We start from the raw sequence: 18,524 nt of genomic DNA, 5'->3' as shown, positions 1-18,524 counted from the left end.
AAAGAATTAGACTTCTTTGGATCTTCCAAGCCGAATAGGACCGAATGGATCTCGCACGTCGAGTTGTATAAAACCATTGGAAAACACATTGCACCGGAAACGATCATAGGCCTCCAGAGAGTTAACGGTCTTTGGAGGATATATACAGACAATGAGAAAAGTCGATCGACAATCCTCACTGAAGGATTTTCACTGAGAGGTAAGAACTTACCCGTCTACAATACCAATCCTAGAAACACATATGACGAAGATAACGTTGTAATTAGAATAAAAAACGTCCCATTGTCAGCGGACGATGGGCAAATCAAACGTGCCCTAATTAGGAGAGACATTGAGATAATGAGCTTCTACCGTGAGAAACTTCGAGTGGAAGGCAGACTTACAAACTGCGAGACTGGTGATAGAATAGCTGTTGTCAAAAAGTTTGTGTCCCACCTGCCTCCATTAATGGAAGTAGGAAGATACAAGGCAGTGCTATTTTACAGAGGCCAGCCAAATCCAAATAGCAAATGCACAAAGTGCCTTGAACCAGGGCATATGGCTAAAAACTGTACAAATGACGTTAGATGTAGACAATGTAACAAATCGGGCCATATTAGGTCAGAATGCAAACAAGGGTGGTCTGATGAAGAATCATCAACTCTAAATGAAGATGAAGACTTGTCAGAAAACGCCTCTTCAAGTTCAGATGAAACTTCATGCGATGAAGATACTAAAGATACAGTTTCAGAGCTAAAAACTTCAGCATCGGCTGTACAAGAGCATTCCGAAGTGTCACAAACCACAAGTAAACAAACACAGAGAAAGAAAAATAAACAGAAGGCGCACAAAAGAGACACTAAGAGAGATACTGACAATATAACAAACACCATAGAAAAGTTTCTGAAACAAGGAAGAAACGGAAATACAACTCCGTCTCGAAAATCCAGTCAGATGACTGCTGAAATACGTACACCACCAACTCCGACCGAAATGTTGGAGGCTGGAGGAAAAGCTAAGAAAAAATCCAAAGACGATAAACAAAACTAGTAAAAATATTTTGCAATACATATGTAGATCTGTGGAAATTAGTGACTTTATGGAACTTGTATCCTTTTATTTCCCAGATCTAAAAGTATCAAATATATCGATGAAATACAAAGTAATTAATACAAAACGAAGACATCGAAAATGTAAGTTCAAAAAACATTTATTAATGCATGAAATGTTCAAAAGATGTAAATATAGATGTGTATACATTGTACATGTATATGTTTATATTTCCTTGAACAGAACTACTAAGTAATGCACTTGCAATTGCGTAATATTATAACAAAGATACATTTTCAAATATATAGTCAATATTATAGAGAAATGTTTGAAAAAAGATGTGTAATTTACCCTTTTATGAATACATATAGCATATGTGTAATACTTAACCAAATATTAGGTAACCTAAACCATATATGTAAAGATAAATATAATTCACTGAAAACATGCCTATCAATATATAGATATATACATTACGGCAAGTTATATTATATGTATGAATGTATATTAAGAATCATCCAATATTGTATGATTTACAATTATATGTATAAATGTACACAAATATATATACGCAAAGTAGTAATAATTACGTTAAGAAATATTCAACATTATATGATATACTATTATATGTATAAATGTACACATGTATATAGATGCAAAATAATAAGTTTACCTCCCAAATATCATATTTATATGAAATTGGATATGACTTTATATACTTGCACAATATTTAGTACAAAAACAATAAAACAAATAAAATAATCTGCAACATGACGAACACAATACACTGCATAACCCTAAACACACAGGGTCTAAGGGAAAAACAAACAAGAGATCCCAGAGGGATCTTGGCGCCCACCATTGAATGTTCTTCATAGGTTCCATGTCAGATTGATCTTTTCTCTACTTTTCTCTTCTTCTAAGTCTTACTAATCTGTGTAAATTCAGAAGAAACCTCTAGTACTTTTCAAACAAGGGAAACCTATATATAAAATTTAAGATTTAGGCACCAAGGGGAACCTATATATGGAATTTGAGAAAGATTCCTTCAGTACTTTCTGAGAAATAGCGATAACAAACTTCAAGTGTCAAAATCCAAGATGGCTGCCTGTCGGCCATGTTGTTTTCCGATTGGTCTCAAAATGCAATATGCATAACTAGGCACGAAGGGGAACCTACATATGAAATTTCAGGAAGATCCCTTCAGTGCTTTCTGAGAATTAGCGATAACAAACTTCAATTGTCAAAATCCAAGATGACTGCCTGTCGGCCATGTTGTTTTCTGATTGGTCTCAAAATGCAATATGCATAACTAGGCACCAAGGGAAACCTACATATGAAATTTGAGAATGATCCCTTCAGTACTTTTTCAGAAATAGCGATAACAACTTCAATTGTCAAAATCCAAGATGGCTGCCTGTCGGCCATGTTGTTTTCTGATTGGTCTCAAAATGCAATATGCATAACTAGGCACCAAGGGGAACCTACATATGAAATTTGAGAATGATCCCTTCAGTACTTTCTCAGAAATAGCGATAACAAACTTCAATTGTCAAAATCCAAGATGGCTGCCTGTCGGCCATGTTGTTTTCTGATTGGTCTCAAAATGCAATATGCATAACTAGGCACCAAGGGGAACCTACATATGAAATTTGAGAAAGATCCCTTCAGTACTTTCTCAGAAATAGCGATAACAAACTTCAATTGTCAAAATCCAAGATGGCTGCCTGTCGGCCATGTTGTTTTCCGATCAATCCCAAAATGCAATATGCATAACTAGGCACCAAGGGAAACCAACATATGAAATTTGAGAAAGATCCCTTCAGTACTTTCTCAGAAATAGCGATAACAAACTTCAATGGTCAAAATTCAAGATGGCTGCCTGTCGGCCATGTTGTTTTCCGATCGGTCCCAAAATGCAATATGCATAACTAGGCACCAAGGGAAACCCACATATGAAATTTGAGAAATATCCCTTCAGTACTTTCTCAGAAATAGCGATAACAAACTTCAATGGTCAAAATCCAAGATGGCTGCCTGTCGGCCATGTTGTTTTCCGATCGGTCCCAAAATGCAATATGCATAACTAGGCACCAAGGGGAACCTACATATGAAATTTGAGAAAGATCCCTTCAGTACTTTCTCAGAAATAGCGATAACAAACTTCAATGGTCAAAATCCAAGATGGCTGCCTGTCGGCCATGTTATTTTCCGATCGGTCCCAAAATGCAATATGCATAACTAGGCACCAAGGGAAACCCACATATGAAATTTGAGAAATATCCCTTCAATGCTTTCTCAGAAATAGCGATAACAAACTTCAATGGTCAAAATCCAAGATGGCTGCCTGTCGGCCATGTTGTTTTCCGATCGGTCCCAAAATGCAATATGCATAACTAGGCACCAAGGGAAACCCACATATGAAATTTGAGAAAGATCCCTTCGTACTTTCTCAGAAATAGCGATAACAAACTTCAATGGTCAAAATCCAAGATGGCTGCCTGTCGGCCATGTTGTTTTCCGATCGGTCCCAAAATGCAATATGCATAACTAGGCACCAAGGGGAACCTACATATGAAATTTGAGAAAGATCCCTTCAGTACTTTCTCAGAAATAGCGATAACAAACTTCAATGGTCAAAATCCAAGATGGCTGCCTGTCGGCCATGTTGTTTTCCGATCGGTCCCAAAATGCAATATGCATAACTAGGCACCAAGGGGAACCTACATATGAAATTTGAGAAAGATCCCTTCAGTACTTTCTGAGGATTAGCGATAACAAGAATTGTTTACGGACGGACGGACGGACGGAGGGAGGGACGGACGGACGGACGGACCACGGACCACGGACGCAGGGCGATTTGAATAGCCCACCATCTGATGATGGTGGGCTAAAAAGGAACAGATTTTATCAATGGGTAAAAGAACAAAAAGCTAGTATAATTTGCATACAAGAAACACATTTTACAAAAAAAATCATCAAATATATTAACACAGAATGGCAGGGAGACTTGGTACATAACTATGGCACGAGCCAAAGCAGAGGCGTTTCAATCTTAATAAAAAAAAATTCTAATCATGATATTCTTAATACATGGTCTGATGAAAACGGGCGATGTATAATGATCAACCTTAAAATACATGAAAACATATTTACCATTATCAATGTTTATGCACCAAACGACAAATATCAAAGAAATAGTTTTTACAAGAAAATAAGAAATGAAATAGATAGATTCCATCAAGGTGCCATTATAATGGGAGGTGACTGGAATGATATTCAAGAAAACATTGATAGAAAATCAGTAAAAAAAATAGAAAAGTGTGTACATAGTCTTAAAATACTTAAAAAGGAATTAAAACTAATAGATATATGGAGAATAAAAAACCCTAAAAAAGAACAATATACATGGAGAAGAAAACACTCCAAAAAGGAAGCTAGTAGAATTGATTACTTTTTAGTATCAAGGGAGATAACTACAAAACTAATAAAAGCAGATATTCGTCCTGCCATGATCAAATCTACTGATCACCTAGCTGTATCGCTAATCCTAGATAACTCTAATCCAGACAGAGGACCAGGTTACTGGAAATTCAACAAAAGTCTACTGAACTGTGAAGAATACAAAAATTTAATAAGAAAAGTCATAAAAATGTACGATGAAAAAGTAGAAAATAAAATCATAGAGGCTAACACAGCATGGGAAATGTGTAAAATAGAAATTAAAGAAGAATCAATAGCTTTCAGTAAAAGAAAAGCCAAAGAAACAAAAAGTACAATACAAGAAATTGAGCACTCACTTAAAAATCTATATGAACAATCAGGCAATGAAAAAAATGATGAAATAAATGAAATGGAGGCTAAATTAGAAAATATATACAGTAAACAAGCATACGGCGCGCAAGTCAGATCAAGAGCCAATTGGTTAGAAAAAGGAGAAAAGAATACCAAATATTTCCTCTCTCTAGAAAAAAATAGACAAATTAAAAAATCAATAACAAAAATTAACAATGAAGAAGGACTCATGCTAAGTAAACAGGATGATATACTCAATAGAATACGAGAATACTACAAAAAGTTATATACAACAAACAAAGCTGACCCACAACAAATATCTTCCTATATACAACAAACAAAAATCGAAAAAGAATTAGACGAAAAAGAAAGCCAATCATGTGATGGACTAATCACTAATAAAGAAATTAAAGAAGCAATCAGTCATATGAAGTTAAATAAGTCACCGGGTATTGATGGTCTAACTGTTGAATTCTACAAAGAATTCTGGCCGTACATAGAAACCATGCTATTAAAAAGTTTTAACGAAAGCTACCAGAAAAAGAAACTAACAGCTTCACAAAGACAAGGCGTGTTATCACTACTATACAAAAAAGGCGATCCACTAAACTTAAAAAACTGGCGACCTATCGCGCTCCTAAACATAGATTATAAAATTCTAGCAAAATGCTTAGCTCAGCGATTAAAGACAACTCTCCCAAAAATAATAAATTCAGATCAAAATGGATTCATTAAAGGAAGATATATAGGTTACAACATTAGACAAATCAAGGATATACTCAACTACACAGAAAAGCATAAAATAAATGCAGCAATATTATTTTTAGACTTCGCGAAAGCGTTTGACACAGTTGAATTAGAATTTCTTTACCAAACACTCTCCAAATTTGGCTTTAACCAACACTTTATAAACTGGATTAAAATACTGTATAATAACATAAACTGTGTAATCAGTAATAATGGTTGGATATCCGAACCAGTCAAAATATCTAGAGGTATCCGACAAGGATGTCCAGCATCAGCATTACTGTTCGTTATAGTGGCAGAAATCATGGCTACAAGAATTAGGAGTGATCAAAATATATTAGGCTTATCCATAAAGAACAATCAACAACGTCCATTCAAGATATCGCAGCTAGCCGATGATACTAAATTATTTCTAAAATCAAAACAAGATATTAAAAAAGCCTTAAACATAATAGAAACATTTGGTTCACTCTCAGGATTAATTTTAAACAGAGAAAAAACTAAAGGTTTAAGACTAGGAAGTCAAACAAAGATTGAAGATGAATTTGAAGACATCACATGGACAGATGAAATCATTAAAGCACTAGGGGTACACTTCTGCCTTAATCACAAAAAAATGTTAGAAATGAATTGGAATGAGAAAATAGAAAAAATGAAAAAAATTATAAATAACTGGAAAAGGAGAAAGCTAACCATGATCGGAAGGGTACAAATAGTTAAATCCTTACTCTTACCTCAACTAACATTTTTAATATCTATGCTGTATATAGACCAAAACACGATAAAACAAGTTGAAAAGATAATATATAATTACATTTGGGAAGGAAAGACAGAGAAAGTAAAAAGAAACACAATGATTAAACCATACATAGAAGGTGGTCTGAACTCCATAGACATAAGATCACATATTGACACAGTGAGAATTAATTGGCTTAAAAAACTGGAAACCGAAGATAAAGCACTATGGAAAGTTATTCCACAATTTGAGATAAATAAGTTTGGTTCAAACTATCGCATATGTAAAATGAATTTAGACAATTTAAAAAATCTCCCTAACAGCGAAAATATATCTCCATTCTATTATGAAATTTTATCAACATGGATAAAATTTAAAAAATCAGATGAACCCAAAAAATACAATGAAATACTTGCACAAATTATATGGGGAAATAAATATATAAAGTTTAAGGGCAAAACCCTCCTATTCAAAAACTGGATAGACTCCGGTATAATTACAATAAAAGACCTATTACAAAACAATAACAACTTAGATGAAAACAATATATATCGAAAACTCATTAGAAAATGCAACTGGCTATCAGAGATATCGATGTTTAAAAAAGCTATACCAAAAATATGGCTAAGGAAAATAGAAGAGAGTGATGTAGATCTACAGAACTTTACAGCCAGAATAAAAAATCAACTTATGTTGAAATTCCCAAAACAAGAACCTATCAAAATTGAAAAATGCACAAATCAAAAAATTTACAAACATATTGTCAGCATGAAGTCAGAAAAACCAATAGCTCACTTATACTGGGAAAACAAGCTAAATTTGAGCGACATAAGTATTACAGTGAAATGTTCAAATGAATTCATATTCAAACATTTACAAAATAATAAACTGAAAGAATTTAAATGGAAATTCTTAAATAAAATTATACCAACGAGGGAAATATTACATAAATGGAAAATTAGTAAATCACCGAACTGTAACTACTGCAAGGTAAAGGAAGACTACGAACACTACTTCATAAAATGTGAATATTTACAAGTTCTCTCTAACAGATTAAAACAAATATTTGAAACCCTTGGTTATAAAAAAGATATGCTAACATTAAAAAACTTGGTTATTGGATATAAAATAGAATACCCCAAATATAATGAAATAAACCACCTGCTAACAGTAATTGGATACAGTATATACAAAAGTTACTACATCAGTGAAGCAAAAACAAAACAAATTAATATTATTAACATTCTTAAACAAGACATACAAATGACAATTGAAGAAAACAAATACAGAAAAATCAGTTGTAAAATCTTCCAAGATGTTCTTCCCTTCTATAGAAAGACACACAAAACAGATATTCCTCTTCAAAAATACCCCACTTCTCCAAGGATCTAGTTACTTCCTCTTCTTAAAAGGGAAATTCCTCTTCAAAATACTCCGCCCCAAAATCTATAAAACAATACACATAAATTTAACAAGACATTCAATAGACAACATCACAGAAATATACACAGATACCTGACCTCTGACCCTATTCCTAGTACAGAGGGGCCCTCAAGGGGAACCTGAACCGTATATCATATTGGAGGAACATTCCTCACAATATTTTACAAGTAATAACCACAATATTTTACAAGTAATAGCAATAAACAAAGCTAAAATAATAAGTATAATTATGTATATACTATATAACCAAATATATACATTGATATATTTCTTTAAACGAAAGCATACGTAATTAGGTCGATAAATGAAACACGTGTTCTGGTCCGTGGTTGAGCAGACGAAACCACTACGCCGTAGTCTACGGTACATTAAAGGTAACGAAGTTTAACTTCTTGTTTCAAAAAATATATGGCATATTTATCGCAATAACAAATAAAAAAAACAAAATAAAATAGTAATACATACCTAGCCTTCGCCATGATACGGCATCCTCGAGAAACACATGTGCATGGCCACGATATCACGCTGAGCAGTCGGAACACCTCGGATTTCATTGTATGACAACACATCCAAGATGTTCCGAGATAGTGAGATTAATCTACCAATTCCTTTCTTTACTGATTATTATTGTTATCTATATAGATGTCTATTTCATTATTGTTATAAAAAAAAATTAATAAATAAACAAAATGTAAATATCCATAAAACGAGAAAAAGTGAAAATATGCTGATTGTAAGGATGACGAGTGAAAGTAGAAAAATATGAATGAATGAGTGAAAGCCCTCCTGCGAGAGGACACGTATTGTATATACATGTATTATGTGTAATATGAATAAAATGTGTTTTTATCAAAAAAAAAAAAAAAAAGTTTTAATGCATACATCAGCATTTGTATCAGTACTTCCAGGGGGATAACTCAAAGTAGGTAGTATGAATGAAAATCTTTTCCTCTGGAGGTAACATTTTGCTCATGCTCTTGTTAATAGCATGAAGTTTTATACATACTTTAACTAAGAAAATATGTCTAAAGCTGTAGACATAGTTTTGTTCTATTTATGTGGTAATTTTTGTGGCTTTTTAATAAGAGCCAATATTCGGTTAATGTACATTTGTATATAATGAAAAATAAAAATTAAATAACAGTTGAAAAAAAAAAAAAAAAAAAAACAATGTTCTTTCAACGAAAAAATAGAGCTATACAATTATAATTATGATTAGTTATATTGTGTTTTTTGTATTATGAGCCGCCTGTCAAAGGATCATATACATACTGTATTATAATAACATTGTCAGCATAAATGTGTGTGTGTATATATATATATATATATGTGTGTGTGTTTCATCTCTACAATGTAAGAAGGTTTACAGTTTTGAACAATACCTTTGACAGACACATTGTACGCTGAATGTCTGCATACATAACAGGAGTTAGCTTCCGACATAAATTCAAATGTTCTAAAACGTTTTCAAGAGTTGGCTGAAACATTTTTGTCCATTTTTATTAGCCCACCATCATAAGATTATTTATCTAACAATCACTTTTTGTGACGTTGGTTCTGCCCTGCCCCCTGTGATAAATATTGTGAACAGAGCGCATGCTTAATTAAATTTAAATCACTACCTCCGCTAGGGATCGAAGCCGGGCCTCTAGCTTACTAGTCTTACACTCAACCAATTTGGCTAAAGAGAAGATCTCTCAAGCTGAGCGGTAGGGCTATATTGCGGCTAGTATTAATACCAGGGTTACAATATAAACAATTTCAAAGCAATATTAATATTTATTGAAGATATTAATGATATATATATATAAATATATACTTCAAAAAGTAGTATGTGGTATGCAATTGGTAAACATTTTGATTATCTAGAATTATTTTTCATTTTATTAATTAGCCCAATTTTACTCTGGCCCTGTCACCACCGGAATCGGAACGCAATGGACCGAAAGGACCACATATGCTTTATTGTGTTTTTCTTCTTGCTTAGTTTAAAATAAGAAAACTAAGCTTATCATTTCCCAAAACCTGTGTGAATTATATTAAATTCAAAAATTCATTATTTATAGATTTATACGGACGAAATAAAACACCTAGATGGGACTAAATGGGTGTTCTTGTGTAAATAGATATATGATTTATCCATATAATATGTAAGGTAGGTGTTATGTCACATCTGATTTTATTGTATTTGCACCAAATTCTTAGCGACACTTAACGGTGTCGGATCTAATTACACGTTTTCATATAGTAGCGCGCTCCGGCCCTACACCAGACATGGTGACAGAGCCAGAGAAAACTCGGGCTATTTATCAATATAACACAAAAGTTTCACAGCTTTGTGTACATTACATAAAATAATTTGAAAAGGTTACATTTATAGCTGAAGATTAAGACAAGCTGGTTAAATCATCAGTTGTAAAAATTGTCATGAAATGCCTTTCCAGTTGGGGTACTCCCTAATGATGGACCATTTAGATTTGAAAATATTCCAATTGTAATTAGTTATAAGAACTGAATGTAGATGTCTGTGGCATGATTATTTATTATTAATACTTTAACCAACTGCAGTTAATATTATTCCAAAAATTCCAAATTCTGTATATTCTTTGAGGGAAGAGTGCAGTAAACATCACGAATGTCGGAATGACCACTACGTACGACTAACAGATAAGGTAGTTTTGTTAGCTTTATAAGATAAACAATCGGATTTCAGCATACTATCACTGACCCATGATATATGTTTTTTTATGAAATATTAGCTGCGATAACGTAGATCTGGACGACAATATGTCTGTCTCAGAGCAGTGTAGGAAGGGTATGACTTCGTTCTAATGATGCAGTCTGATCAGGCTCTGAATCACTAACGTTAATCGTAAACAAAGTTTGGTCTTAAGAAATTAAAGAAAAAATAAGGTAAACATGTGAACAAACAGCTTAACAACTTTTAAGCAACTTGCCTTTAATTCGTATTGATAAATACTCTATTGGCAAACATCACACTACAGGGTTTCGGATGAAGCCCGTATCCAAAAGGCGCTCCCATTTTCACCGATTGATCATGTGATCAGACGTGAACAGACGGATAACGTGATCGTTGATTTAATTATATATTTTGATACAAAAATATGACATCTTAAGAGACAATTTAATCTTTTGTAAGTTATTGATTTCTGATTTCGACTTTTCAACACACACAACAAAAATGAGACATATGGATACGAAACTACAAGTAAAGCTAGGATAGATGTTTACATAGAAAATAGCGGTAAAGTTGCGACATCATTTTAGTAAGTGATCGAAACAACTGAACAAAATAACTGTTTTGTCGAGTTTTTTACGTCAGAATTTTATTTTTTATTTTTGCAAATACCGGTATTTTGTGAAACGAATGTCGGTACGGTTCTTGTACCGAGTATACCGGTTGCCAACCCTTCTCGCACTTGGAACTCTGCGATGAATTTTTGATAACAGGCTACCACCAGACGTCTCAAATATATAATTTTTAGTGTTATAGATCTAGCACTTTATTTGAAGTCTTGATATTTTTCATAAATGCATATATAGTTTAACCACATCATATATGAACCAAAGGAAACTGCAAAAAAAAAAAAAAAAAAAATGAATATAATGAAAGCGAGAAGTTTTGACGTTACATGTCGTAGGTGATTGTAACATTGGCAGGCGTGAACGTCCCTATAAAAATATAAACACATTATGTGGCGGTTGAAATATTATCTCTTCAAAATAAATCCATCTTTTTCTATTTATTTTCTCATTCATGCAGGTCGTTGGTTTTTACTTCCAATCAGATACGCGAAAAATATTCGACCGTCTGTTACCTGCGTATGTACTAGCAGGTCTACTAACTGACCGAGTGTTTGTGTGCCTACCATGTGTAGATATAATGTTTTTGTTATAATTAATAGGCTCTGGTGGCATTCAAAGTCGATGTAAAATGAAATATATTTCTATTGGGGGATTTTATGAGAATTATAATAAACAATATGAATTACAACATTCAAAATATAGATCTACTATCGAGATAAATTGGTTGTGTATTGTGTCGGTATGTACGAGTTGTCTCCCGTGATTACGGAGATAGCCGCTTGAGGTACCAAACGATTGGTTCCGCAATGAAATCCTATAGCTGATGCTATAATGTGAGGCACGCCTACCAGAAAAATGATAGTCAAAGATGTTATTTCCCTATATAAACTATTGCAAAGTTAACCCCCTCCCTGGGGGCAAACTTGAGACTGACAGACAAAAGGCGACTAGAATTGGTGACATGAGACTTGGTCTCAGTGATCTATAAATATACTGACAGGTCATGATCAGTAAGGCCCAGTAGTGAGACTCTCACACAATCCACAGGAAGTCATCTGCCCATACCGATGAGGTTCAGTTAGATATCTGACATTTGAACGTCAAAAGAAATTGCAAGCAAGAAGCAAATATACATTTTACCTGTATTATACTCGTTTGCCTAGTTTAATGTTTTCTACCACAATACCCTGTGTTATTCAACTCTCAGACCATCAGTTAATCATTACAGCTGTTGATTAACAATCTGTTTAAACCACACGTGGTATAAACTCTGTACGCATTTTGATTGGCTAACACGGTGAACTTTGACCCAAGCTGCAATTGTTATTGACGTCATCAATATTCTAATGGTGTCACATCACCAGGTCCCGGACGTCACCGGTACACTTTATTTGCATACGCGAAATTATACTTGGCCATGTTTCCCTTTGATTCAAGCCGATATTATTGTGGTAGAAACAAGTCACACGACTCGAAATTGTTGGATATGGAATTTATTTCACACTCGCTAAAACACTTGCTAAATCTCGTGTCTTTTGTAACTTTTAAAAAATAACTTACACGTGTGAACTAAATTCCATATCCAACAACCACTCGTTGTGTAACCTCTATTTATCTAATCCTAGGCCATTATCAGAGATAAAAAAATATCCTCGACTTTAGAATCGAAATGTCCTTGAATTTTGACCAAGTGATCTTGATATTTGGTAATTTCTAAATATTTGAGCAGGGGTTGAGATATGAATAGCTAAGGGCTACAAAGGGAAGAAACGGGTTGAAAGAACAGCAGGGGATGTGGAGGGGAGGGGTTGAGAGAGGGGTAGTGGTTTTGGAGGGGAAGAGTTGAGAGTAGGGTAGGGATCATGTAGGGGAGGGGTTGAGAGAGGGGTAGGGGCTATGGAGGGGAGGGGTTGAGAGAGGGGTAGTGGCTATGGAGGGGGATCACAGAGGGTAGGGGTCAAGGAGGGTAGGGGTTCCAATAGGGGTAGGGCTATGGAGTGTAAGGATTGAGGAGGAGCAGGGACTATGGACTATGGAGAGGAGGGTTGAGAGAGAGATAGGAGCTATGGGGGAGGGGTAACAGAGGGGTAGAGGATATGGATGGGATGGGCTGAGGTATGGATAGGGGCTATATAGGGCACGGGCTACGGAGTGGAGTTATTGAGAGAGGAACGGGTTGTTGAGAGCCGGAGTTGAGAGCCAGAATTGAGAGATTGGTAGGGGCTATGAAGTCGAGTTGTTGAGAGAGGAGTAGGGCTTGATAGTTGGGTAGGGACTATGTGGGTGGGCTCGAGAGAAGGGAAAGGATATGGAGGGGAGGGTTGATAGTTGGGTAGGGACTATGGGGGTGGGCTCGAATGAGGGGTAAGGCTTTGGAGGTGAGAGTTGAAAGAGTGGCAGCGGCGATAGTGACGATGAGTGACAGAGGGGTTGGAATAGGTAGGGGAGGGGTGAGAGATAGTAGGGACTGAAGTGGAGCGTGACAGAGGGAGAGGGGCTCAGAGGGAAGGGTTGAGAGGGTTAGGTCTATGGTTTGGAGGGATGACAGAGGGGAGGGGCTCAGAGGGAAGGGTTGAGAGGGTAAGGGGCTATGGTTTGGAGGGATGACAGAGGGATGGGGCTACAGAGGGAAGGGTTGAGAGGGTTAGGGGCTATGGTTTGGAGGGATGACAGAGGGGTGGGGCTATGGAGGGGAGAGGTGACAGGGGTTGGGGCTAAGAAGGGGAGGGGTTACCGATGGGTAGGGGTTGGAAGTGGAGCGTGACCGAGGGAGAGGGGCTACAGAGAGAAGGATTGAGATAAGGGTATGGACTATGGAGGGGAGGGTTGATATAAGGGTAGAGACTATGGAGGGGAGGGTTGAGATAAGGGTAGGGACTATGGAGGGGAGGGTTGAGATAAGGGTAGGGACTATGGAGGGGAGGGGTTGAGATAAGGGTATGGACTATGGAGGGGAGCGTTGAGATAAGAGTAGGGACTATGGAGGGGAGGGTTGAGATAAGGGTAGGGATTATGGAGGGAAGGGGTTGAGATAAGGGTAGGGACTATGGAGGGGAGGGTTGAGATAAGGGTAGGGACTATTGGAGGGGAGGGTTGAGATAAGGGTATGGACTATGGAGGGGAGGGTTGAGATAAGGGTAGGGACTATGGAGGGGAGGGTTGAGATAAGGGTAGGGACTATTGGAGGGGAGGGTTGAGATAAGGGTAGAGACTATGGAGGGGAGGGTTGAGATAAGGGTAGGGACTATGGAGGGGAGGGTTGAGATAAGGGTAGGAACTATGGATGAGAGGGGTTGAGATAAGGGTATGGACTATGGAGGGGAGGGTTTAGATAAGGATAGGGACTATTGGAGGGGAGGGTTGAGATAAGGGTATGGACTATGGAGGGGAGGGTTGATATAAGGGTAGAGACTATGGAGGGGAGGGTTGAGATAAGGGTAGAGACTATGGAGGGGAGGGGTTGAGATAAGGGTAGGGACTATTGGAGGGGAGGGGTTGAGATAAGGGTAGGGACTATGGAGGGGAGGGGTTGAGATAAGGGTAGGGACTATGGAGGGGAGGGGTTGAGATAAGGGTAGGGACTATGGAGGGGAGGGTTGAGATAAGGGTAGGGACTATTGGAGGGGAGGGTTGAGATAAGGGTAGGGACTATGGAGGGGAGGGGTTGAGATAAGGGTAGGGACTATTGGAGGGGAGGGGTTGAGATAAGGGTAGGGACTATGGAGGGGAGGGGTTGAGATAAGGGTAGGGACTATTGGATGGGAGGGGTTGAGATAAGGGTAGGAACTATGGAGGGGAGGGGTTGAGATAAGGGTAGGGACTATGGAGGGGAGGGGTTGAGATAAGGGTAGGGACTATGGAGGGGAGGGGTTGAGATAAGGGTAGGGACTATGGAGGGGAGGGGTTGAGATAAGGGTAGGGACTATTGGAGGGGAGGGGTTGAGATAAGGGTAGGGACTATGGAGGGGAGGGGTTGAGATAAGGGTAGGGACTATGGATGAGAGGGGTTGAGATAAGGGTAGGGACTATGGATGAGAGGGGTTGATATAAGGGTAGAGACTATGGAGGGGAGGGTTGAGATAAGGGTAGAGACTATGGAGGGGAGGGGTTGAGATAAGGGTAGGGACTATGGAGGGGAGGGTTGAGATAAGGGTAGGGACTATGGATGAGAGGGGTTGAGATAAGGGTAGGGACTTTAGAGGGGAGCGTTGAGATAAGGGTAGGGACTATTGGAGGGGAGGGTTGAGATAAGGGTAGGGACTATTGGAGGGGAGGGTTGAGATAAGGGTAGGGACTATGGAGGGGAGGGTTGAGATAAGGTAGAGACTATGGAGGGGAGGGGTTGAGATAAGGGTAGAGACTATGGAGGGGAGGGTTGAGATAAGGGTAGAGACTATGGAGGGGAGGGTTTGAGATAAGGGTAGGGACTATGGATGAGAGGGGTTGAGATAAGGGTAGGGACTATGGATGAGAGGGGTTGATATAAGGGTAGAGACTATGGAGGGGAGGGTTGAGATAAGGGTAGAGACTATGGAGGGGAGGGGTTGAGATAAGGGTAGGGACTATGGAGGGGAGGGTTGAGATAAGGGTAGGGACTATGGATGAGAGGGGTTGAGATAAGGGTAGGGACTTTAGAGGGGAGCGTTGAGATAAGGGTAGGGACTATTGGAGGGGAGGGTTGAGATAAGGGTAGGGACTATGGAGGGGAGGGTTGATATAAGGTAGGGACTATGGAGGGGAGGGGTTGAGATAAGGGTAGGGACTATGGAGGGGAGGGGGTTGAGATAAGGGTAGGGACTATGGAGGGGAGGGGTTGAGATAAGGGTAGGGACTATGGAGGGGAGGGGTTGAGATAAGGGTAGGGACTATGGAGGGGAGGGGTTGAGATAAGGGTAGAGACTATGGAGGGGAGGGGTTGAGATAAGGGTAGGGACTATGGAGGGGAGGGGTTGAGATAAGGGTAGGGACTATGGAGGGGAGGGGTTGAGATAAGGGTAGGGACTATGGAGGGAAGGGTGAAAAGGGGGTAGGGGCAACAAAGACGACAGCTGACAGAGGGTTGGGGGCTAGGGAGGGGAGGGGTTACAGAGGGGTAGGGGTTGCAAATTGAAAAGCATCCCTCAAAAACTTTTCAAACAAGGGAAACCTTTACATGAAATTTGAGATTTAGCAATAATGGCTGTTTGTTGGCCTTGTTATTTTCAGGACAGTTTGGTCCCAAAATGCAATACGAAGGACCAATGGGAATCTACATATGAAATTTGAGAAAGATCCCTTCAGTACTTTCTGAGAAAAAGCGATAACAAACTTCAATTGTCAAAATCCAAGATTGCTGCCTGTTGGCCATGTTGTTTTCCGACTGGTCTGAAAATGCAATATGCATAACAAGGTACCAATGAGAACCTTAAACTTCAATTGTCAAAATCGAAGATGGCTGCCTGTCGGCAATGCTGTTTTCCGATTGGTCTCAAAATGCAATATGCATAACTATTTACCAAGGGAAACCTACATATGAAATTTGAGAACGATCCCTTCAGTACTTTCTGAGAAATAGCGATAACAAACTTCAATGGTCAAAATCCAAGATGGCTGCCTGTCGGCCATGTTATTTTCCGATTGGTCTCAAAATGCAATATGCATAATAAGGCACCAAGGGGAATCTATATATGAAATTTGAGAAAGATCCCTTTAGCATTTTCTGAGAAATAGAGATAACAAGAATTGTTTACGGACGGACGGACGGAAGGAGGGAGGGAGGGACGACGTACCACGAACGCAGGGTAAAAATCAGAATTAGATTTTATAGTCAGACAGCTACATCTTTATAAGATGAAATGTTTAAATCTTGTTGTCCCTATTCTATATTCAAGAAAACATGTACATGTGTGTGTATAACGTATATGCTTTCCAATAGCTGAGTATAGTTCTTTCTCTATTTCTTTAATGCTTGTGGAAAGGAGATAGTGCATAGGAGGGCTAAATCGGCCCACAGCGATTTTTTTCCCGGAAACATATTTTTATCAAAAGCATAATATCCCCGATTATGTGGGAGGAATTAATTTCCATTCCTCAATGTATATATTCTTTTTTTGGTGATTTCATTATTTCCCCATCAAACTGCATAAGAAGCTAATGTTTTGACCACTAATTATTATAGAACACATTTTTATTTCCTATTTGTGAAACAAATTCACCCCATTTGTTTAAGGTTTAATTTTGTATATGAATCATCACGCTCCGTGACACTAAAATTAAATTTCAGCCTAATTTGATGTCTTCTTTGTGAAAATCAATGTTTTCAACTTTTCATTTAAAGTTTAATTAATACCACAAAGTTATTTATGGAGTACTATCAAAATTTCCTGTTAGAAATAATCTATGGATATTCATAAACATTTAATGAAACAAATTTATTTGGTGAATTACTGGATATGCCAAGATTTTATTATGTTAAATGCATACACCCCCAATTTTGGACAACATATCAAAGTACCGAAAGACCTGAAAAATAGAAGCAAGTGCTAAAAATCCACAAAAATAACAATGCAATCAGACTTTACTGCTTTTGTCAGACAGGGTGCTCCTTTTTAACCCTTGGTTTTTTGATACAATTTACTTAATGACCTTTCTTTGTATGCAAAAATCTTTTGTTATCCAGCAATTTTTGATGATTTTTTTTGGTTGTGTATTAAGATTAATATGCAAACATGTTTCTTAAAAGCGAAATTTCATAGTACTCCAACGATTATTACATTTTATCTACTTAACAAATAAAAGATTTTTCAAGAAGGTAAATTTTTAACTGATAACTTTGTTAAAAAACTGTAATTACACTTTCTATTATACAAATTCATACTAAACACACATGTTTTTATAAAATATAACATCACACGTGACTAGCAATGCAATATGAAATTTATCAAGTACTTTTGTACGAGAAACATATTGAATTTAAAAGGGAAGGTACATATTTTTTACAGAAATCATGTTAGGTGGCGCTGCGTATACAGCATTTGCAAATTTTCATTTTAGTGTCTAAAATGACATGTATTTGGTAAAAGTCTATCATAATATCATGCATAAAATAAGATTCGGCCGTGGGCCGCCATGCACCACCTCCTTTATTGAAATACAACCAGAGATACAATCCAAGATGTACACAGCCTAAGTCTTTTTTTATTTATACTCAAAGATGTTAATTATGTCAAGCAAACATCTATTTTATGACCCCTAGTAACATCGAAAATACAAATATTTTACCTGCGATAGAAAATTGCGGTCGCGATGTCGGTCATGCTGTCTGATAAGACATATATAGGCATACAGTTTTTACAAACAAGATCAGTCATGATTGGTGATGATCACGTGATTAGTCACGTGACAGCTGAAGTTATTTAGTGGAATGTTTGGCGGTAAAAACTGTTGATTTCAGGCTTATATGAAATGT

This window comes from Pecten maximus, chromosome 8 (genome assembly GCF_902652985.1).
Source record: "Pecten maximus chromosome 8, xPecMax1.1, whole genome shotgun sequence".
NCBI lineage: Eukaryota > Metazoa > Mollusca > Bivalvia > Pectinida > Pectinidae > Pecten > Pecten maximus.
The sequence above is the reverse complement of the archived record's forward strand: the minus strand, read 5'-3'. Positions refer to the sequence as shown.